Consider the following 23768-nt stretch of genomic DNA (forward strand, 5'->3'; position numbering starts at 1 on the left):
TCACTTTTGAGCTACCTGGCCAAGCCTCAATTTTCTCATCTGTGAAATGGGGATAATTATACTTATACTCTCTACCTCAAGGGGTTGCTGGAAACTCTAAAGTGCCATATAAATATGAGCCATTAGTGCTATCATTGTTATTCGTCACTGTTGAGTTGGGTGCTACTCTTTGTAACCCCCTTTTGAGGTTTACTTGGCAAAGACACTGGAGCGGTTTGCCATTTCCTTCTCCAGTGCATTTTGCAGAGGAGGAAACTCAAGCAAGCAGGGTTAAGTGACTTGCCCAGGGTCACATAGCTAGTCTGAGGTCAGATTTGAATTCAGAAGAGTCTTTCCAACTCCAGGTCTGACCCTCTATCCATAGCGCCACCTAGCTGCTATTATTATTATTGCTGTTATTATGACCAGACAAGTTTCTCATCTGAAAAACTTTAGTAGAAAGGGTAGGTAACTGAAATATGGAGCAAGGTTCCTAGAAATACTCTTGGCATCCCTTTTTAACTCCTCTCTCCCCTTTCCTGACTTAGGTTAAAAGACTGGAGCCTGGGGCTATATTTTAGATCTTAGTCTGTAAAGATTCAAAAAATACAATAAAAATCTAATGTCCTAAGTGAATCCATTCCCATTAGCAGAAGGGCTTCCTTATTTGATGCTATTTGGTACAAATTCTACCTCAAAGTTCCACGTTAAGGATAATGATGATGGTTAATTCACTATCCAAATTGATAGCAATATGCTAAAAGTTACCTCGGGTCATTTCTTTGGTAGGAAATATTAAAGATTCAACATTTAGATGGGTACATCTGATTCATATTCCCAAGCCTGTGGTCTTGGAAAGGCACTTGGGAGGATTCGTTAATTTTCTATCTTGGTTTGTTCAAATGTTTAAGGACAATGATTATTACCTTTGCCATAAGAACTAGAAACCCTCTCTGTGTGCAGGGAGACTGAAATGCATGGCTAGAAAGTCATGGGGTCTTTTTTTTTCCATAAAGATCTTACAGAGCAGGATTGCAGAGATCTTCATAGGAGCCTTCCTTAGAATGATCCTCTAAATATTCTCAGCCAATAAAATCCTTCCTTCCTAACAAAGATAACTGAAAATATGTCATATCAGTCCAATTCATTCATTCATTGAACACTTAATGTGTGTGAGGAGGCATTCTGCTAGAGACTAAAAGGATTGTAAAGAAGAGTAAAATATTCCTGGAGGTCTCTAATTAATAGAAGTTTAAAAAATAATGACCTCTTTGATAGTAGGTATATTATATAATAATAGCTAGCATTTTATACCGCTCTAAGATTTACAAAGCTATTTACAAATATTATCTCACTCGATCCTTACAACAGCCCTGGGAGATAGGTGATATTATTTTCACTTTCTTTTACAGATGAGAAAGCTGAGCCTGACAGAGGTTAAGTGACTTTCCCAGGGTCACACAGCTAGGAAATATCTGAGGCTAGATTTGAGCTCATGTCTTCCTGACTCCAGGTCCAGCACTCTATTCACCATACCATCAAGATATTAACCCTTCATTAGCTATTCTGATAGGTGCAAGAGTGGTGTAGAAAAAGGAAAGCAATTCTTATTCCAGTTTAAGAACCCCTGTCTTAGAAATTTATTTTGGGAACTAGAGGGGATTAAATGACCTGCCAGGGTCTGATAGCCAGTACGTGTCAGAAATAGACCTTGAATACAGGTCTTCCTCACTCTGAGACCACTGCTACATTTACTATAGCACAGTGCATTTCCTTATTTTATATTATTGTTTGTCTGTGTCCATGCCATCTTTGCACGTGGGTGCTCTGTCCTAAAGGAATATAAATTTTGATCGCTTGTATTTTGCAAGATATCTTAGGGTTTGGGAGCTAGATTTTTCACCTACTTGTTTATTCTATCCTTTTTTTTTCCTTAAAAAATTGGAACAATTAACTCTTGTCTCATGTAGTTGTCACTTATGATTTCTTGAAATATAGCTCTGGAAAACCAGGTCTTGAAAAAGTCCACTAGGATTCAAATGTAGCTATTTGATCATGTCTTTAAACCTAAATCACTCTGGCTCTCACAGATTGAGCAGTAATAGATCCTAGCCCAAGTCTCACTTGCTCATTGGGTTTTGATAGCTCAGAGTGAGTGTAAATAACAATTGTGTTTGTTCTAGCCAAAAACTCTGAAGATCTTCCCCTCCCAGACTGATTCTTTTCTGACGGCAAACTAGGTCATCCTTTGCCTCAGTTCTTACCTAGTCTTTCATTATTGAATGGGTGTTGCCTCATACAAACTGAGACTTGAGAAAGACCTTAGCTTAAAAAGACCAACGTCTCTCACTGCATCCATGGCCATCACTAGTTATCCTGACATGTCTTACCACTGGACTCCTCTGACTCCAGAGAAGAGTGAGGCTGATGACTTTGCATCATTTAAATGATGACTCATTTAAATCCAGTTCACTTAAATGGCAAGACATCACCCTCCTGATGTCATTGGTCCATTTCAAGTTCGAACAAGAATCTGAGGCAAGAGATTTTGGCTATGGTCCTGATTCACTGACTGTGTAACTCTGAGAAGTATGTCATTTCTTTGGCTTTTAGACTGATGACCTTTAAAATGAGGGGGTCAGAATGGATGACAAATCTTAGGTCCTTTTCAATTCTGTTAACCCAAGTCTCTTAAAAGATAAATCCAAAACAATTCCATGAGTATTTCATGAACACTAGCATTGTCTTAAAAGAAAATGAACTTGACATGAAAAAGTTATTTTATTGTCCAATAAAACTTTTTGTAGAAGTTGTCAATTTGGTGGGAATATGTTTAATATGATTGTAAATATATAGCCTGTGTCAGATTGCACACCATCTTGGAGAGAGGGAGGGGAAGAAGGAGAAGAGATTTTAAATTCAAAATCTTATAAAAGTGAATGTTGAAAACTTAAAATAAATAAATAATTTTTAAAAAAGATGTAGTCGATTTGACCCACAAGATAATATTTAACTTTGATTTAGAAATATTCTTTTTCATCAGACTTAAGTAAGTACCATTACTAAGACCATGATAAATAAATCTAAATAAGGGCAATTAAGTGGTACAGTAGATGCTGGAGTCAGGGGAATCTGAGTTCAGATTCACCCTCAGACACTTGCTGGCTGTGTGAGCCTGGGCAAGTCACTTAGACCCTATTTGCCTCAGTTCCTCATCTGTAAAATAGGGACACTCCGGAGTGGAAAATGTCAAATTATCCCAGTATCTTTGGAGTAAGATACTATGGCACTCTAAGAAATGTCAAACTGAAGAACTGAGGGAAACTTTGAAAGATTTATGTTAATATACAGAGTGAAATAAACAAATCTAAAAGCAATGTACACAATGACCATAATGCTATAAAAGAAAACAATATTCAAAGAAATTAGGATTCTGATCAAACTAAAGGCCAATATTGATTCCAGAGGACTGATGATGAAATATCCTTCATTCCTCTTGGTAGGACATAGAGTGAGGTATACATTGTCAGACATGGCCAAGGAGATAAATTATTTCCATTAACTGTTCTTTGTAATAATGGGGTATGCTGTTAGAGGAAGGAGACAAGTCTAGGGAAATGGGAATGAGGTCAAAAAGATTAAGTTGCAAAGACTTTAATTGTGATCTAGTTGATTATCTCCCTTGGAGGATGATCAGCTTATTTAATGTAAGAGAGATGCATCACCAAAAGACTGGCCATGAAGTGATAAATGTTGTCAACTGAAGTAATTGAAAAAACTATCTTCAAGAGCATGTAGGGCCTTAGAGCTACAGGTGGAAGGAATACCCACCCTGATAAAACTAGTGATCTTTAGTAGTATTGAGGGGGCAGTTAGTTGGCACAGTGGATAGAGTGCCAGGTCTGGAGTCAAAAAGACTCATCTCCTGCGTTCAATTCTGGCCTCAGACACTTACTAGTTGTGTTACTCCTGGGCAAATCACTTCAGTCTTTTCATCTATAAAATGAGTTGGAGAAGGAAATAACAAACCACTCCAATATCTTTGCCAAGAAAATCTGAAAAGGGGTCACAAGGAGTGGGTCATGACTCAACAACAACAACGACAGATAGTTTTGAAGACTTATCAGGAAAGCATATGCTTATTTATCAGATTACTATGTGTTGTAGGCAGATAATTAGTTAAGGCTTATCACTTGAAGGGTAATTTGTCAATCTAATGTGGGGCTTTTTATTTCCAAGCTAATTCCCATTGCACATTATTAATAGGTTATTAATTCACTATAAATAGCCTAGGGAAAAGACATGTATTTAGACTTGTTTATTTTATAATATTTTAATGAGGCAAGAAGAGGAGTTCTTAAATAGCTGAGGAATTTGAAAAGTAATCAGGTTTTAGAAGAGTAGAAAAGAACCCAGAAGTCCTCACAAGTTGACCAGAGTATATATTTAAATGCTATGTGAGTCTTACAGGGAAGGGCTCTACAAAAATTCAAGGTACTACAAAGTTAAACCAACTTATTCTCTTTCTCCTATTGGAATTTGAGCTCAATTCATTATCTGTCCACAGTGTCCATCCAATACCTATGTATTATCACAAAGGGTGCCTAGTGGAGAGTCCAAGAAGAAAAGGGATTCTTTAAGAATAGAAAGATCTGGGGGGCGGAGCCAAGATGGTGGAGTAGAAAGACACACATCGCTAGCTCCGAACCCACAGCCAATAAAATATCTGTAAAAAAGAACTCCCAACAAATTCTGAAGCAGCAGAAGCCATAGAACAACGGAGCAGATGAGATTTCTGTTCCAGAGAGCCTGAAAACCTCTCACAAAAGGTCCATCACACTGCAGACCTGGACCCGAGCCCAGCCCTGCCTTAGCCATGCTGCACTGAGAGGACAGGATCAGAGTGGGCTTCAGGGACAGAATCTCCAGCATCCACATGGGTCCCTCCACCCACAGGCCCCAAATGTTGGTGAGAGGGTCTTCTCAGCTTGCCGAGAGGAGAGTGGGGTGCCCCCGTAACTCAGGCCCCCTTGGGAGGCAGCAGTGGAGGTGGGAGCAGACCAGGGCTCCCAAAGCAGGCAAGTAAACACCCTGCTAAAGGAGACCCAAAAAAATGCTGAGGAAAATAACACCTTGAAAAATAGGCTAACTCAATTGGCAAAAGAGGTTCAAAAAGCCAATGAGGAGAAGAATGCTTTCAAAAGCAGAATTAGCCAAATGGAAAAGGAGGTCCAAAAGCTCACTGAAGAAAATAGTTCCTTCAAAATCAGAATGGAACAGATGGAGGCCAATGACTTTATGAGAAACCAAGAAATCACAAAACAAAACCAAAAGAATGAAAAAATGGAAGATAATGTGAAATATCTCATTGGAAAAACAACTGACCTGGAAAATAAATCCAGCAGAGACAATTTTAAAATGATGGGACTACCTGAAAGCCATGATCAAAAAAAGAGCCTAGACATCATCTTTCATGAACTCATCAAGGAAAACTGCCCTGAGATTCTAGAACCAGAGGGCAAAATAAGTATTCAAAGAATCCACAGATCACCACCTGAAAGAGATCCAAAAAGAGAAACTCCTAGGAACATTGTGGCCAAATTCCAGAGTTCCCAGGTCAAGGAGAAAATATTGCAAGCAGCTAGAAAGAAACAATTCAAGTATTGTGGAAATACAATCAGGATAACACAAGATCTATCAGCTTCTACATTAAGGTATCAAAGGGCTTGGAATATGATATTCTACAAGTCAAAGGAACTAGGACTAAAACCAAGAATCACCTACCCAGCAAAACTGAGTATAATACTTCAGGGGGAAAAAATGGTCTTTCAATGAAATTGGGGACTTTCAAGCATTCTTGATGAAGAGACCAGAGCTGAAAAGAAAATTTGACTTTCAAACACAAGAATGAAGAGAAGCATGAAAAGGTAAACAGCAAAGAGAAGTCATAAGGGACTTACTAAAGTTGAACTGTTTACATTCCTATATGGAAAGACAATATTTGTAACTCTTGAAACTATTCAGTATCTGGGTACTAGGTGGGATTACACACACACACACACGCACACACACATAGAGACAGAGTGCACAGAGTGAATTGAAGAGGATGGGATCATATCTTAAAAAAATGAAATCAAGCAGTGAGAGAGAAATATATTGGGAGGAGAAAGGGAGAAATGGAATGGGGCAAATTATCTCTCATAAAAGAGGCAAGCAAAAGACTTATTAGTGGAGGGATAAAGAGGGGAGGTGAGAGAAAAACATGAAGTTTACTCTCATCACATTCCACTAAAGGAAGGAATAAAATGCACACACATTTTGGTATGAAAACCTATCTTACAATACAGGAAAGTGAGGGATAAGGGGATAAGCAGGGTGGGGGGATGATGGAAGGGAGGGCATGGGGAGGAGGGAGCAATTTGAGGTCGACACTCATGGGGAGGGACAGGATCAAAAGAGAGAATAGAAGTAATAGGGGGCAGGATAGGATGGAGGGAAATATACTTAGTCTTACACAACATGACTATTATGGAAGTCATTTGCAAAACTACACAGATATGGCATATATTGAATTGCTTGCTTTCCAAAGGGAAGGTGGGGAGGGAGGGAGGAAGAGAAGTTGGAACTCAAAGTTTTAGGAACAACTGTCGAGTACTGTTCTTGCTACTAGGAAATAAGAAATACAGGTAAAGGGTTATAGAAAGTTATTTGGCTGTACAGGACAAAAGAGAAGATGGAGACAAGGGCAGAGAGGGATGATAGAAGAGAGAGCAGATTGGTGATAGGGGCAATTAAAATGCTTGGTGTTTTGGGGTGGGAGGAGGGGACAAAAGGGGAGAAAATTTGAAGCCCAAAATTTTGTGAAAATGAATGTTGAAAGTTAAATAAAATAAATTTTAAAAAAAGAATGGAAAGATCCACCAGAGTTTGTAAATGACATTTTGTTAAAATGCAACAAGCCCTGGAATATTTCAGTGGCTCCTAATTAAGATGCACAATTCCTCAAAGGAGTTCAGCTTAACTACTCACTTAGCAAAAAAATTAATGAATAAAAATGCTTATTTTTCAGAATATATTATGCAATTGGATAGAGAAACTGGAGTTGGTCCATTCGTAGAAACCAAAAAGTTTCCATGAAGATCCATGTATGCATATATGTGTGCAAATATATATATATGTGTGTGTATGTATATATACACACATACATATATATCCACACATGTACATACACATACACACTTGTGTATATATGCATGTCTATACAGTGCATGCACATGTGTATATATAGACATGTATATGTATATGTGTATGTACATAGATGTCCTGTCAGTGTGTATGTGAATACACATATAGACATACTTTAGAAACTTATCTAGAAATCAAGAAATATCCTTGCATACAAGAAGAATAGTTGCATACACACAAGCAGAATAGATTAATTTGGTATTATTTATGCTTCTGTAAATATTGATGTTAAAAAATAAGTAAATTATATTCCATATTTACATACATAAACATTTTCCATCTTGCTTAAGGGTAGAAGGCAACTGGCATTCATATCATGGACTCCTTTGGGTAAAAATCATCAGAGCATTCCATTGAAAGGAAAATATTAAAGAAATTACATCAAATTTGCAAGTTGAAATATTCCAAGAAAACGTGGTGGTCTTTCAAGGAGAGATCTTTAAATCCCTCTCAGTCATTACATAGTAGTTAGAGCATTACCCATAACTTATGGAGAAATAAAAAAACACCAGGATGTGACATTGATGGTCTAGGGACAATATGGATGTCTCACAGACATTGGATTTAGATCTCCTGGGCTCCCTTCGTATTTGTCCCTCTTAGTTTTAAAATTCTGCTCTTTCCCTTTCATAATATACATGAACAGTCAAACTGGCATTTCAGTTATTGCCACTTAACTAATTACCTCTTTCCAGAAATTTTTCTGCAGGAAAAATATACAGGGTAGGTTATTAATTAAAAAGGAGAATTTTACTCTGCCATTTTATTTCATTCTTTTGCCCAGATTACAAGACAAACTTAGTAAAGAAACAATTATACTTTATCCAGTTTCTGTTATATACTATATGATCAGTCCTTTCTCTATAGGTTAAAAAAAAAGATCAGCTGTAAAGAGAGGAGCTAGAAATCCTATTTTCATGATTGACAGGGGAGACCAGGATGAAATGGATAGAGATAAAGGGGGAAGGGGGAAAAGGAGTTGAAAGAAGTGCATGAAGCATGCTTCTGGGGTGTGTATTGGGAGACCTCCTAGCAGAATCATGAGCAAAGGTGGAAAGTTGGAAAGAGGGAGATTTAAGTTTGACAAAAGAAAAATTTCCTAACAATTGGAAGTATCCAAAAGTGGAATGATCCTCCCTGGCACCCTAGGAGGTAATGAGCTCTCCTTGAAGGGTATGTGGTTTTATGTGTTGATTCTTGTTCAGATATTAGCTAGAATATATGGTGTCTGAGGCCCCTCCCGAGTCTTAGATTGTGCAGTCCCTTTACACTGATGCTAAATCAAGTGAATATATTCAGAGGAACAAGAGATATGATGGCCACAATAATGTAACAGAAAACAGCATTGAGGGACCTCTGGACTTAATCAATACTAATCATGACTTCAATGACTTCTGGGTGAAGCATGCCATGATGCAGTAGGCAGAATGGTGGTTATCTCAAGATGTTTCTAAAGGTTCAAATGAGATATTTATAATGCATTTAGCTCAGTATCTGGCACACAGGTACTTCATGAATGCTTGTTTCCTTTCCTTCCCTTCCTGTCCCTGGATCCCAAATAAAACACATTTTCTGACATGTCCAAAGTGTTAATTTGGTGTAGTGAATAGAGCACTGGGCCTGCAGTTAGGAAAGACTTTTCTTTCTGGGTTTAAATCTGGCTTCAGATGCTTATTAACTGTGTGACCCTGGACAAGTCACTTAATCCTGTTTGCCTCAATTTCCTCACCTGTAAAATGAGCAGGAGAAGAAAATGCCAAACCACTCCAGTATCTTGCCAAGACAACTACAAATGGAGTCACAAAAAATCAGACATGACTGAGAAATGACTAAAGAACAAAAATAAACTATACTGATTGTCATGGAAGCTTCACCTTGCTGGGGTTTTTTTTACCTAGTCTGTTTTGCCCCTCCTTAAGCTGGCCTTTTACCCCAGAGGACTCAACATATTAGTTCCAGATTTAGTATGGACACCCAGTTGACTTAAACCCTTACTACAACTCAGAACTCCTGAGCTCAAGTGATCCCCCTGCCTCAGCTTTCCCATATAGCAGGAACTATAGGCTTGCAACAGGACACCTGGATCTTAGATATTGTCGTTTGTCCTTCATTTCAAAGAGGACCAATGACATCACTGAGTGATGTCTTGACTTGCATTAGAATTGGATTTAAGTGAGACAGAGTAGCACAGTCAGCCTCACTCTTGTTTCCTGAGTCATCGAAGTCCAGTGGCAACACAAAAATCAGCATGACGGGCAATGGTGTAGGACACGGTGGATGTCTGACCAAGCTCTAAGTGCACCACAGTTCCTGCTTCATGGCCAATGGAGAAAACTGTTCTCATCCACCCATTCCCCTGGAATAAGTCTTTACATGCTTAGGGTAGACATCTCCCTAACTCACTAACCACCTGATTTAACCTCTCTGCCTAGATGGTTTTACTGGGGTTTGGCCATTGCATATGGTGAGAGTTTGGTGAAAGGTGAACACCAGTGATGGTTGAGCAACCCTGATAGAGGTTCAACCTCACACCATCCCTGAACACCTGATATACCTCAATGCTATGGTCGTTAATGGCAATGGGAGACCAAGGCAGAGAATACCATGGGGCTCTTGTAGACTGCCTGGAGACCCCTGTTTTCCTGGGCTCTGGCAGGTATCTCTCCCACTCTAATCCCAGTCTTTTCCAGAGCCTTGGCTTGTGGGAGCCTTGTGCTTGACTATGGTGCCTCTGAGTTGCCTCTCACCACTCTCTCATCGGCAATATGGCTGACATGACCCATCTGTGCTCTTAGATATACTTCTCTATTGCAATAGGTGGTTCCTCTGAAGAAGAGTCATTAGGTAGTGAAAGTGATATTTTAAAAAAAAATACATCAATAATTTTTAAGAGTCCAACCCTAAGAAAAGTAAAATACAACAAAATGAAAGGTTTGGATTAGATTCTAACGTTCTTGCAACTTGTGATCTTGTGTTAATGTGACATTTCATTCATTCAACAAATTCCTTATTAGTATTTTGTTCAAGGCTTGTTCAGGTTTTATTCAGGAGCTGTGGGAAATATAATATAAGGTGACTGCCCTCTAGGGACTTATAGTCTGGAAGAAGATATAAGACGTGTGCATACATATATGTATATAACTAGACTGGTAATTTGGCAGCTTAAAAGCCACTCAGGACTTACCATGCTGTGTAAATACTATGCTGATCCCTAATGTCAAGAATCCACAGAGTTGGAATAAAACACTACAAATATCTCATGTAGAAATTTCATGATGAAATCTCAAGCAAAAACATAAAAATTCATAAGACTGCAAAGAAGAATTTCATTAAAATTAATTAGTTTTTTTTCTTTTGTTAGCATGTAATTGTTACCGATTTGTCTATGTAAATACAATATAGCTCAGCATTGGATGTCACAGGTGGGGAACAAGCACCTGAGAGATTTACTGGCCTTTTCCAAGACTCCTTCAGACCAAATCATTAGCAGTACAGAGGAGGAGTCTCTTTTGGAGAAAGAGCTTTGTCTGAACCTTCTTCTGAATCCATTAAGGTTTCTGATGGTGTTAGTCATTTCCTTCTGCAACCACACAAGAAAAAGCATCTGAGACAGAAGGTGGAAAGTTTGTTGTGCTATATCTGGAAATGTGTTTATTTTTCTTGACTCAAGATTTTAAATGGAAAAGTACTTTTAAAAGTCTCCTAGGCAGAATGAACAGTTGGTTGCAAGTATTAACTGGTGGGCAAATAAACTCATTTCCCAGGTCTTTTTACCAGTTTCAGAGAATGAAATCATTAGATCCTGTTTGAGGATGTAGGGAACTGTCACTGAAAGTTGAATCAGAATTGATGCCCTCATTATAATGAAAATCATCTCCAATTACCCAGGACAAACTGGATTCTGGCTTTATAGCTCCCCCTTAATAGACAGAACAGATATTTCCTGGAAAATTGGATGTATAAAGAAATTCTGAGTTTCAAGCCATGTTTTTTCCATTAATTTTATAATAAGAGACAGAGATGTATTCTTCTAGCAAAAAGCAAAAAAATAAAGATAAACCAAGCTGAATTCCAGATAAAACAAACAAACAAAAATACCCCCACACGTTAATGCAGAGCTAACATTTCAAAATGCCTCTTTAAGGGCAAAACAGGAATCATTTGATCCATTGTCGTAATGCTCAATAAGGAACAGATATACCAAGCATATTGAAAGTATGAATACTAGAAACTGTGGGGCTTTCCATGTCAGGTAGTGGAGTAGCAAGGGGGTGGCCTTTCACATCATCTTGCCCTGAAAATTACTAGCTTGCTTTGAATTACAAACACACACACATCATCATCATCATCATCATCCTCATCTTCATCATCTGTTCCAGAGATACTTGCTGAATTGAAGTGTTCATTTTGAGTTCTATTACAAATGGTGAGAGTGTCTTCAGGTATCTTAGATTTTTATTTTTGCTTCTCACTGACATTCCACTATAGCACTTACAGGTCCTTACATGAGCTTCTCATCCCTTCCTTTTCCTTCTTCACTCTGAACTGGGAAATGCCATGGCACATGTCTCTTGATTTATAGAATTTAAGAGCTGGAAGAGACAAAGAGGACATCTAGCCCATTCTTCTTATTCTATAAATAAAGAAATTGTACATAAGGAATTAAAAAAACCGAGATCGTGCAAGTTACAAATGGCAGAGCCAGGGCCTGAGCCAGGTCTTCTAACTCTAAAGCCAACACCCCTTTATCCACAATGCAAAACATTTCAGTGGATTGTTATTGTTCAGTCATGTCCAACAATTTGTGACTCCATTTGGGGTTTTCTTGACAAAGATGCTAGATTAGTGTGCCATCTCTTTCTCCAGCTCATTTTACAGGTGAAGAAATTGAGGCAAACAGGGTTTAATGACTTGCTTAGGGTCACACAGCTAGTAAGTGTCTAAGGCCAGATTTGAACTCACAAAAATGAGTCTTCTTGACTCCATGCCCAGAACTCTACCCACTGCGCCACCTAGCTGCCTCAGTGTTGTATCTGAAATAAAGTTTTGTATTTGCTTTACCACCATAAAATCACCCCCTGTTCCCCTTTGGAAAATTAGTATTGATCAAATACATCAGCTGGGCCTCCTTCCTGCCTTGACACTGCTGATCAAGACGTGGAAAAAGCAGAGCTATTTGATGGCCAAGTCAGGATGAGAAGCAGGTCTCTACCCTAATCCATCATTCTTTCCTCTAGGTTACATAGATTTCCTGGAACGTTGGAATGTTCTCTAAACAAATATGTATGTTATATATGTGTTACATGAGGGGCTTTAGGAATTCCTTTATGGCCCACTTAAGGTAATTCCAACCCTGATTTTAATTCATCACATGCCAGATACTGTTATTTTACTTGTTAAAGGCCACCTTTATTTTCATCTCTTGGGTTCTTTCTAGGCATAGTATAGAAACTACTGCCCTCCACCACCTCAATCCTGATTTTATCTCCTGCAGCCAGTACTGTGAGCAAACAGGAGAACAGCTTACCTAGCCGCACGTGGCAGCTCAAGCCCGTGCTCTGTGGTAGCAGGCAGAGGGCATCCTCCAATCTCGAGAAACCAGAATGTTCTACCCAATTAGCTGTCTGTGACCCAGTAAGAGAGCCTAGCTGAGATTTCAGCTTTGAGCATCAACGCTAGAACGAAAGTTATCTCTTCTGAGTGTTGCTGGGTTTTTTTCTGTTGTTTTACTATAGGAGATAGCATTCCAAGAGGCATTGTAGACTAGTGAGAAGAATGCTGGATTAGGAGCAAGTAGACTTGGGTTTTATCCTGACTTTGCCATTTCCTGTCTTTGTGACCTTGAGTAAGTCACTCTGGGCTTCCATTTCCTTATCTGCAAAATGAGCAAGATGGAATAGGGTACTGATGAGAGTTACAGGATGTAAGGACAAAACGCATCTCTTCTGCCTTTGTGACTTTAATTCATTTAACCACCCTGTGCCTCAGTTTCCCCATCTGTAAAATGGGAGGATTAGAATAGTTGACCTCTAGAGTGTCTCTCCTTTCAAGAACTATGCTCCTAAGTGTCTAGGATCTCTAAGATCCTTTCTAATACATGGTCTTGTGAGCCTTTTATTTCTAACGTCTCTTCCAATGCTCTAAGGTCTCTTAAAGTGTTTTGTCAAGCCATCTTAAGTGACACCAACCTGACTTTATTCAGGGTGTGACTGCATTATTTAGCTATTTTCATATACGGGAAAAGTTTCCTCTCCCAAAAAGGTATCCTAACTCACCCATTCCTTCCAGCTGTGTACCAGACAGTGTCTCTTTCAACACCATGAACAAAAGAAAATGTGTCATCAAGGATCAGTTTCAAAGTGACCCCCAAAGATAATTAATGATTTAGGAAATCAAAGTTGAAGAAGGAACATCGGCCCCTTGAAATGTCCCAAAGGGACCTTAGGGCTCTGACCCCAAGAGGGTTTTAACTAAATGGCTACTTAGTTTATTGGATTTGTACATAGCAAATGCTTAACTGAAACTGATGGAGGGAAAGCTTCTCTGAGCTATGTGACAAAAAAAATGACAAAAAGCTTTTCAAGGTCAAAAAACTCAGCCCAGCCACTTCAGACAAGTGAGAAAATGAACAGTCTTCTCTGGGTCCACATGAGCCCAATGGGAAGAAAACATCAGAAATGTTTTCAAGTCGATAGAGTGCATTAGAATAAGTGTATTACTGTACATATTGTTAAGATATGCTGAATTATAATAGCATTGGGCATTCACTTGAGCACCTAAAGAATGAGTTCCTGTAAAATGGTAATGTCATTAAACACCAAAGGAAGTATTTATTACCGTGATTATATACTAAAAGGCATTGCCTCAAAAAATTCCTTACAAGAAAGAACCAGTTTTTATTTCAATGTTCATGCTGTAAAATGATAACAACCTAGCAATGCTGAACTGAGGGAAAAGGTGACTGACTGCTTTTAACCTCTGCCTTTGACTCTAGCTATACATATGGGCAGCTAGATGGTACAGTGGATAGAGAGCTGAGCCTAAAGTCAGAAAGACCACCCTTCCTGAGTTCAAATCTGGCTTCAGACACTTACTATCTGTGTGACCGGGGCAAGACACTTGACCCTGTTTGCTTCAGGTTCTTCAACTGTAAAATGAGCTGCAGAATGAAATGACAAGCCACTTCAGTATCTTTGCCAAGAAAACCCCACAAGGGATCACAAAGAGTATGAAATGATCCCAAAAAAGCATCCTATATAGTTACATTGGGTACCATTTTAATTTTCTAGGTTCAACATCACCAGGGAAGGACATCTCTGTTAGATTACCCCAGGGATCTGTGCTTGGCCATGTGATATTTAATATTTTTATCAGTGGATTAGAGAAAGACCTCAATGACATACTCATCAGATTTGTAGAAAACCGAAAATAGAGGAGAGTGATAGCTGGGATACAAAAATCACTTGACAAGCTAAACCATCTAGCTATATCTATCCAGATGAAATTCAATAAAGGTAAATGTAAAGTCTTACACTTGGGCACAAAAAATCAATTTCTCAAGAACTGGAGAAAAAGAAGAGACATATTTAAAAGCATTTGTTCTGTAAAAGATCTGCATGTTCCAGTGAACTATAAGCTCTGCATGAACCAGTTGGTGTGATGGGGTAGCCCCAAAAGCTAATGTGATACTCAGCTGCACCCAAGAGTGTCTTCCAGGAGTGAGGAAGTGATAGTCTCCCTGTATTTTGCCCTCATTGACCCCTTTCTGGAGCATTTTGTCCAGTTCTGGAAACTACAGTTTAGGAAAGATTTGATAAGCTAACAGAAGAGCAACCAGGATGAAGACCCTTGGGTCCATGTGATGATCACTTGAAAGAGCTAGGGATGTTCAGGCTGGAGAAAAGAAGACCAAGGGGAGGGAGGTGGAGCTGTACAGGCATTAGTTGTCTTCAAATATTTGAAGCTCTGCTGTGTAGGGGAATGGATTCGATCTGTCACCTTTAATTCCAAAGGATAGAACCAGGAGTAATGGTTAGAAGCTGTAAAAAGACCGTTTTAAACTTGACATCAGGAAAAATGTCCTAGTTGGATAATCAATTGTGCAGAAATGGGATGAGCTACATCAAAAGGTGATGGAATTCCCTTCCTTGGAAGTCTTCAAGGAGAGATCTTGCATGTTATAGTGAGTGTTCCTTTCCTACATACACACTGCTCTAAAGTTTATGCTTCTGTGAGACAAATGTCAAGTTTTAGATATTACTTGGAAAAAATTAGATTAAAAAAATTCATCCCTTTTTTACTGAAAAATGTCACTGCTTTGACTCTTTTTCTGCAAATAGCACTCCAGTTATGTAGTGCTTTAAGGTTTATAGAAATACAGGCTTAAAGACTATAAAGGACTTTGGAGGCTACATAATCCAACCCATAATTGAGTAAGACTTTCTTTTAAATACTTTCTACAAACACTCATTAAACCTCTACTTGAGAGGGATTCCACTACCTCCTTTGTCACCCCATCCAACTTTTGGACAGTTATTGTTAGTTAGGTTAGGTTAGGTTAGGTTAGGTTAGTTAGGAAGTTTCTAACATCAAGCTTACCTCTCTTACTTATGTCTGCTTCTCTGATAAATCCATCCATCTCTCCTCATTGTACTTTCCAGGACAAAGCAAGTAATTTCTTATCCCTCTTCCACATGACATTCTTTTAGATATTTGAAGATATCCATCTTGTCCTTGAGTCTTCTCCAGAATAAATGATCCTGAACTGGAACCCTCATATGGCATGGCCCAATCATCCCTCATGACTGCTTCTGGAATACTCCCGTCTACTTATGACCTTCCTGAAATGTGGTTCCCACCACTAGCCACACACACATTTTTTCTAACCCGGAGACTTTATCTCTCTTAATGCGGCCTAAGAACTTAAAAGCTTTTCTTACCTGCTGTGTTAAAATGTTGGCGCAAACTAAGCTTGTAGTCTTCTAAAATCTCACAGATTTTTTTCAACAGAAATATTATGTAACCATGCTATGTTTTTGAAGTTATTCTTTCTTTTTTTAACTAAAATATAGAATTATAACAACTAATTTCCTCACAGGTTTATGAGGTCAGAATTATCGGTATTATTATCATTCCCATTTTATCAGTGAATGCTCTGAATGATTAAAATATTTGCCCAGTGTCACACAGCTAGCAAGTATCAGAGCTAGAACCCAAATTCATCTCTTCTGACTGCAAAACCAGAAATATTACCACTGGAGGACAAAGTATATATACTGTACTTTCATTCAGCTATCAGACAAAATTGTCTATTAAGAGCTGAAATCAAAGTGCCAAATTTTAGAATGATTTACCCTTTTAGTGGATCAATATCATAAGTATTTGAAACTTATCTTTAAAGGTATATGAAATTCAAGAAGGTAATGATCTCTGAATAACTTACACAGAATTTAAGCTTGTGTTCCTGACAACAAACATGGGATTTGTAAAAGTTCACCATTTTGCAGCATTTTCTTTTTACTAGCTCATAATAAATGTCCTTATTCACATTTTACAGATGTAGCTACTGAGGCTCACAAGGCTAAGCCGCTTACCCAAGGTAACAGCTAGGAAATTAGAGGAGTTATATTTGAACCTGGGCCTTCTAATTCTCAAGTCAAATGCTTATTCTAATAAACTCTACCTTCTTAATATGTTGTGCATATTCACACATATAATATATTTTACATATGTACAAATGTGTGCACATACATGAATGGAAATAAAGTAAATAGCTACTGATATATCAGTAGTATATTGCTTTAAGGTTTGCAAAGCACTTTTTAAATAATCTCATATTACTCTTACAACAACCCTGGAAAGTAGGTGCTATTATCATCCCCGTTTAACAGATGAAGAAACTAAGGAAGGTAATGGTTAAGTGACTTGCCCAAGGTCACATAGCTAGTAAATATCTGAGGTTATGTTTGAATCTATGTCTTACTTGACTCCAGGACCAGTATTTTATCTATTGTAGCACCTGACTAGTTAGTTAATGTCATTAGGGTCCACCTATGTTGACTAAAATGTATTTTTTTCTGTATCTATGGCATCATCCATGCTGGGAAAAATAGTTAATTTTCTCCCCAACTTCAAATGTATAAAATTGATATGCAAGAAAAGACTTGTGCCAAATAAATATTACGACAAAACCAACAGTCAATTCAGAAAAGTTTTTCATTCTTTAACATAAAAAGGTAAATAGGAAAATAATTGAATAATCAGCCAAGATTAATTGTCTTGATTAGCCAAGCAGCAAAAATATAAATATGATTAAGGGAGTATGTAGAGGAAAGGGAAGAGAAACCAATCATTATATTGGTTTCCCTTTGGAGTAAATATTATAGCGTTTGTATGCCTTGTGAATTTTTTTTAAGAAGAAGTCAGGGTAATGCAGAGAAACTTAAAAAAAGAGTCCATCTGTTGTTTAGGAATCTCTTAGTACAGCTCATCCATAAATGTCTCTAGCTGTTAAGAAAATATTAAATCCTAGAACTTAAATGCAAATTAGAAGCCATTTAGTCATCCAACCCCTTTATTTTGTACATAGGGAAATAGATGCCCAGAGAAAACAGGAAAGAAGGAAGCGTACTATTCCAGGCTCTGTGTCAATCAGATGCTTCCCAAATATTATCTTACTGGTTCCTTTTAACAATGCAGGGAGAGAAGTGCTATTATTATTTCCATTTACGGTTGGATAAACTAAGGCAGACAGACTGTAACTTGCCCAAACTCACACAACTATTTCATGCCTGGGACTGGATTTGAATTTAGGTCTTCTTGATTACAGATCCAGAGCTCTAGCCACCAGCTAGAACCTGCTAACTGCCTCAGAGTAGAAATATGATTCATCCTGTACTACATGGAAAGTTTGTGGTAGCATTAGAACTATACATAGGTCTACCCCTGCCTGGCCAGTGATCTTTCTATTCTCTCCCTCCCTGATTTTAGACACCAATAATTTATTAATTTTCACATTTCAACATCTGTTATTCCATCAGTTTGACATAAAATGGTTCAAATCACCATTTGATCCAACCGTCAATGAGCTCATTTCCCATAGCATCCTAGAAGTCTTCTATAGAGTATCTGCATAATCTATTAGAGACTTTCCCTCTTGGTGTTTTAACAGCTGCAAAACACATGCCATACTTGGATAATCCATCTATTATTCCTCCCTTAAGGTATATAGGTGAACCAACTTCTTTTCTGATTATACATTTCTTGAAGGAATACTTTTATACCACATGTTGATGCAGATCACTATTGACAATATTCCGCAGGCTCATTGACCTTGATATCACTTACAATTTTAATTTTTTAAAATCATTTTAGAGATCCATATAGCATTTCACAGAATTATAAGAAGAATTTCATTATTTTTAAAATGGAGTTTTGTGTCAGGAAGCAAGTTGGAAAGAAGGAAAGCAGGAAGGAAGGAAAGAAGGAAATCAGTATTTATTAACCACTTACAATGTGCAAAGCATTGTGCTAAATACTTTACAAGTATTACTATATTTGATATTCACAACAACCCTGGGAGGAAGGTTCTATTACTATTTTTGTTTTACCATTGAGGAAACTCAGGCAGAAAGCAGCTAAATGATTTATCAAAGGTCACAAAGATACTGTCTGAAGCTGGATATCAATTCAGATCTTCTTGACTTCAGGACCAGCTCCTTATCCACTGTACCACTTACTTTGGGATCCTTAAAAACACTCTAATTTCCCAAATGAAATGGGGCTCACTAGCTTCTTCCTATTTATTAGCCTGGTTCTTTTGATTCTGAACCCAGTTCATTCATTTTTATGTCACCTATTGTGAGAGTCCAGTAATAGAAGATCCAAGACAGAAAACTAAAAGTAGGACGTCTAAAATCGCCAGACTGGTTGTCAGTGGAGAACCCTGGATAAGACCTCCAGATAATAATCTGCGTCATTTGACTAGGTAGATGAAATTATAATCAAATACTTTTTACCTTTACTTCAATTAGTATGTTTTTTCTTTTTTTATTTATTTTTTCCCAATTACATATAAACAAAAAATAACATTCTTTTTTTTAATTAGTTCCAAATTTTCTCCCTTCCTTCCCTCTTCCCCCATCCTTGAGAAGGGAAGCAATTTGATATAGATTATGCATGTAAAATCATGCAAAACATTTCTATATTAGCCATATTGTAAAAGAAAAAAACAGACTAAAAATAATCTCAAGAAAAATTGAAGAAAATAAAAAAGTATGCTTCAATCTGCATTCAGACTCCATCAGTTCTTTCTCTGGAGGTCTGTAGCATTTTTCATTATAAGTCCTTCAGACTTATATTGCTGAGAATAGCTAAGCCATTCACAGTTGATCATAGTATATTATTGATGTTACTGTGTATAGTGTTCTCCTGGTTCTGCTCATTTCACTCTGTATCAGTTCATGTAACTTATCCTAGGTTATTCTGAAACCATCCCACTTGTCATTTCTTATAAAACAATAGTACTCCATCACAATCATCTACCACAACTTGTTCGGTCATTCCCCAACTGATGGGCATCCCCTCAATTTCCAAATCTTTGTCGCTGCAAAAGAGCTGTTATAAATATTTCTATACATATAGATTTTTTTCCTTTTTCTTTGATCTCTTTGGGGTACAGACCCAGTAGCAGTATTTCTGGGTCAAAGGGTATGCAATTTTATAGCTCTTTGGAAATAGTACCAAATTGCTCTCCAGAATGGTTGGATTAGTTCACAACTGTGCCAACAGTGCATTAGTATCCCGATTTTTTTGCATTCCCTCCAACATTTATCATTTTCCTTTTCTGTCATATTAGTGAATCTGCTTGGTGTGAGGTGCCACCTCAGAGTTGTTTTAATTTGTATTTCTCTAATCAATAGTGGGGGCCGCAAGGTGGCACAGTGATTAGAGTGACCAGTCAGAAGTCAGGAAGACTCATTTTCCTGAGTTCAAATCCAGTCTCAGATACCTACTGTGTGACCCTGGACAAGTCACTTAAACCTGTTAGCCTCAGTTTCCTTATCTGTAAAATAAGCTAGAGAAGGAAATGGCAAACTACTCCCATATCTTTGCCAAGAAAATCACAAATGGGGTCATGAAGAGTCATACATGACTGAAATGACTGAACAGTACAAATAGTCAATCAATAGTGATTTAGAGCATTTTTTCATATGACTATAGATAGCTTTGATTTCTTCTTCTGAAAACAACCTGTTCATATCCTTTCACTACTTGTCAATTAGGGAAGGACTTGTATTCTTATAAATTTAACTCTGTTCTCTATCTATTTGAGAAATGAGACCTTTATCAGAGAGACTTGTTGTAAAATTATTTCCCAGTTTCCTGCTTTCCTTCTAATCTTGGCTACATTGATTTTGTTTGTACAAAAACTTTTAATTTGATGTAATCAAAATTATCCATTTTACATCTTGTAAGAGTATGCTTTTTCAGCGTCTAAATCAAATCCCATTTGCTTGTTTCAATTTTTTTTTTCTATTAAAACTTGGCTTCCTGACTGGTGCTAGTTATTTTTAATGCAGTTTCAGCTGAACTAAGATTTGCAAAATTGAAATATTGTCTGAGAGCAGGTCTTTTCATTGCTCGCTTCTGTTTTTCTATCCCTGCATTTCGGAAAACTGGATCATGGATTCTCTGTTTCTAGTTCCAGAGTCCCTCAAAGTGAACTAGGATGTAGAACAGACTTTTAAAACACATCAATCTTTTTTTTTTTTTTTTTGGCACATTTGGCTCTACACTTTCCTCTTTAGCCCTTTTATCTGGTGAGTCAGAAATCTGATGTAGTGCAAAGAGACTTGGGATTTGGGGGAGAGAAACTGGTTTCAAATTCAGGCTCCATTAGTTCCTAGTTGTGTGGTCTTGGGTGAATCCCTTCCCCTCTCTGGGATTGTTTTCCCCTCGTCTGTAAAATGAAAGAGCTAGACTAGGTGATCTCTAAAGTTCCTTCCAACTCAAAAACACTATGAGCCCAAGTCTCAGTGATTTTGAAAACAGCCCTGGTTTTAATTAAGACTTCCCAGAAATCTTATCTCCTAGTTGTACTGCCCAAAACTTTGTCAAAATTTTCCCCTCTCTTGAGTTTGCACACAACTTAATCCCTCTTCTGCCCTTCGTGCCTTTTCCCTTCCAGGGCTGTGTTTGAAGATATAATTCTGGTGTGTTAGCAGCAAGCCTTCCTTTCTTCCTTTGGAAATGGAGCTGTATTGAAGGCTTAACCGTATTTTTAGTGATGTGATTCCATTGTTGGAACTATTCTCTGATTAGATTACAGTGACTGGCCAGCAGTGCCCCAGAGGACATTCTTGCCAGAGGCCTGACTTTTAAGAGAGTTTATTATTTCTTTATGGATGCTTAGTAGTCAGTCAACAATGTCTATTGAGCGGGGGTTCTGTGCAAAATATCATAATGAACATTGTTGAGGCATGGAATAAGAAAAGGCAGAGAAGACATAGGCCTTGGCTCTTGCCCTCAGGGAGTTTATATGTAGTTAGGACTCCCACAAAGACTGCCATGTCTTTCCCCAAATAAAAATTATTCCAATGCTTATCACTCCCTTTCCAAATCTCATAACCCTCTGTTCTGACTTTTCTTAATCATTTACCTGCCACACAATAAATTATTTTGAGGCAATTAATTCTATTTTTATATAATTATTTGCATACATTTTTCATTGTCCCTGCCAGACTACAAGTTTCTTGAGTCCAGAACCCTGATTTATTTATGTTTCTCTCTGCTCTCAGTCTAGCATATGGCCTTGAACACAGGGCACGGGAAACATTTGTGGAATGAATGAATGAATGGTTCTGAATTGTCATTAAAGCAGATTGTTTTATAGTTTCCTTTGAGGAATTTTCACTTTAACTGAAGGCTTAAAAATAACAATTTAATTGGAACCTTATAGGATGTATTTCACAGTGGTGAATAAAAGTTTTTTGTTTGGATTTGTTTTTACCTTGTGAACATATAGTTTGCCTAGCCAGGCAAACCATTTCCTCCTCTCCTTGCTTCGGTATTTCTGATTTCCTCACAAGTGCCTAATAAAAATGGTGCAAATGTTACTCAATTTTTGGATAGTATATACCTGTCATCCATTAGTGATAGCTTTCTTCTGTTTTTAAAAATAATATATCAATGAGAGTTAGTTGTTAGACAGTTCTTCCACTAACTCATTAAGAATATCAGTCAATAAGAATATATTAAGCAACTCCTTTGGCTGTCTAAGCTGGGTTATGGGATTACAAAGACAAATAATGTCTCCTCCCTCAAGGACCTGAATATTCTACTGACAGGAAACAATATATTCATAGATAAATAAATACAAGATGCACATATAAACTGTACATTCCTACATCTATGTGAGATAACGTTTGTAAATAATAGTATTTGCAAAACTGTGCTTACCACAGCACCTGGCACATAGTAGTTCCTATATGAATGCTTTTTCCACATTTAAATATATATATATGTTTGTATATATGTGTATGTGTGTGTATGCACGCACACACACATAGAGAGAGACAGAGACAGAGACACAGAGATTGCCATCTCACAGGATATCCCATCACTTCACCAGAGCAAGCCTCAGTTTCTTCATTCATGTAATGAGATGGTTGGATAAGAAGCCTTTTGGGGTCTCTTTCAGTTGTAGATCTATGATCTTATGATACTATGATCTTATCAAAACCTTCCTTTGCAAGTATTTCTCTTTCATCTAAAAATAGCTGACAATGGTTTCATCTTAGGCTCTCTCATTCATCAGGTCTTATGTTAAGCAGCCAGGCCTGGGAGCAGAATTGGGTGTTATCATAAGAAAAGACACTGCTCTACTGTGCAAGACAAATATCCTTCCTAATGGATTATCAGTTGATTGGTCTCTGTTCAGAGGGATGGTAATTATGCTTATCCAGAAAAAAAGAGAGAAGGGATGATGGCGAAGCTTGAATGTCAGAGTAAGTCACAGCCAGACAATCTACTTATTAAGTTCAACCATCCCTCTCCGCCCCACACCTTGCCATTTGCTACCTGCATGACTTAGAGCAAGTCCTTTGTCTTCTGTTTACTTCAGTAGCTCCTGAGGTATTAGAAGCAAAATAAGGGAGCTGAACTGAACTGCCTCAGTCTCCTCATCTCTAAAAGCAGGATTTCAAGCTAGATGGCATCTGAGGTCCTCTTCAGGTCCAAGCCTATGACTCCAAGTACAAACTGGTACTATAAAATGTGTCATCTAACTAAAGCATGGTTTTTATTTTTCCTAATGCTTTATAATAGTAGAACAATAATCAGATAGTTTGCATGAACACTTTGCAAGCTCATATGATGAGTATTCCTAAAAGGCAAATGAATCAAGTTGCCCTAGATAGGCTCCCAAACTGTAAAAGTGAACCTGGAGGCATTCAATGAAGTGTTACCCAGGAGTGTCAAATGGCCTCCTGGCCTTCAGTCACTAGGATTCCAATGCTCGTGGTTCATTATTTGTTCAGAATTTC

This window comes from Notamacropus eugenii, chromosome 2, assembly GCF_028372415.1.
Source record: "Notamacropus eugenii isolate mMacEug1 chromosome 2, mMacEug1.pri_v2, whole genome shotgun sequence".
NCBI classification, from domain to species: Eukaryota; Metazoa; Chordata; class Mammalia; order Diprotodontia; family Macropodidae; genus Notamacropus; species Notamacropus eugenii.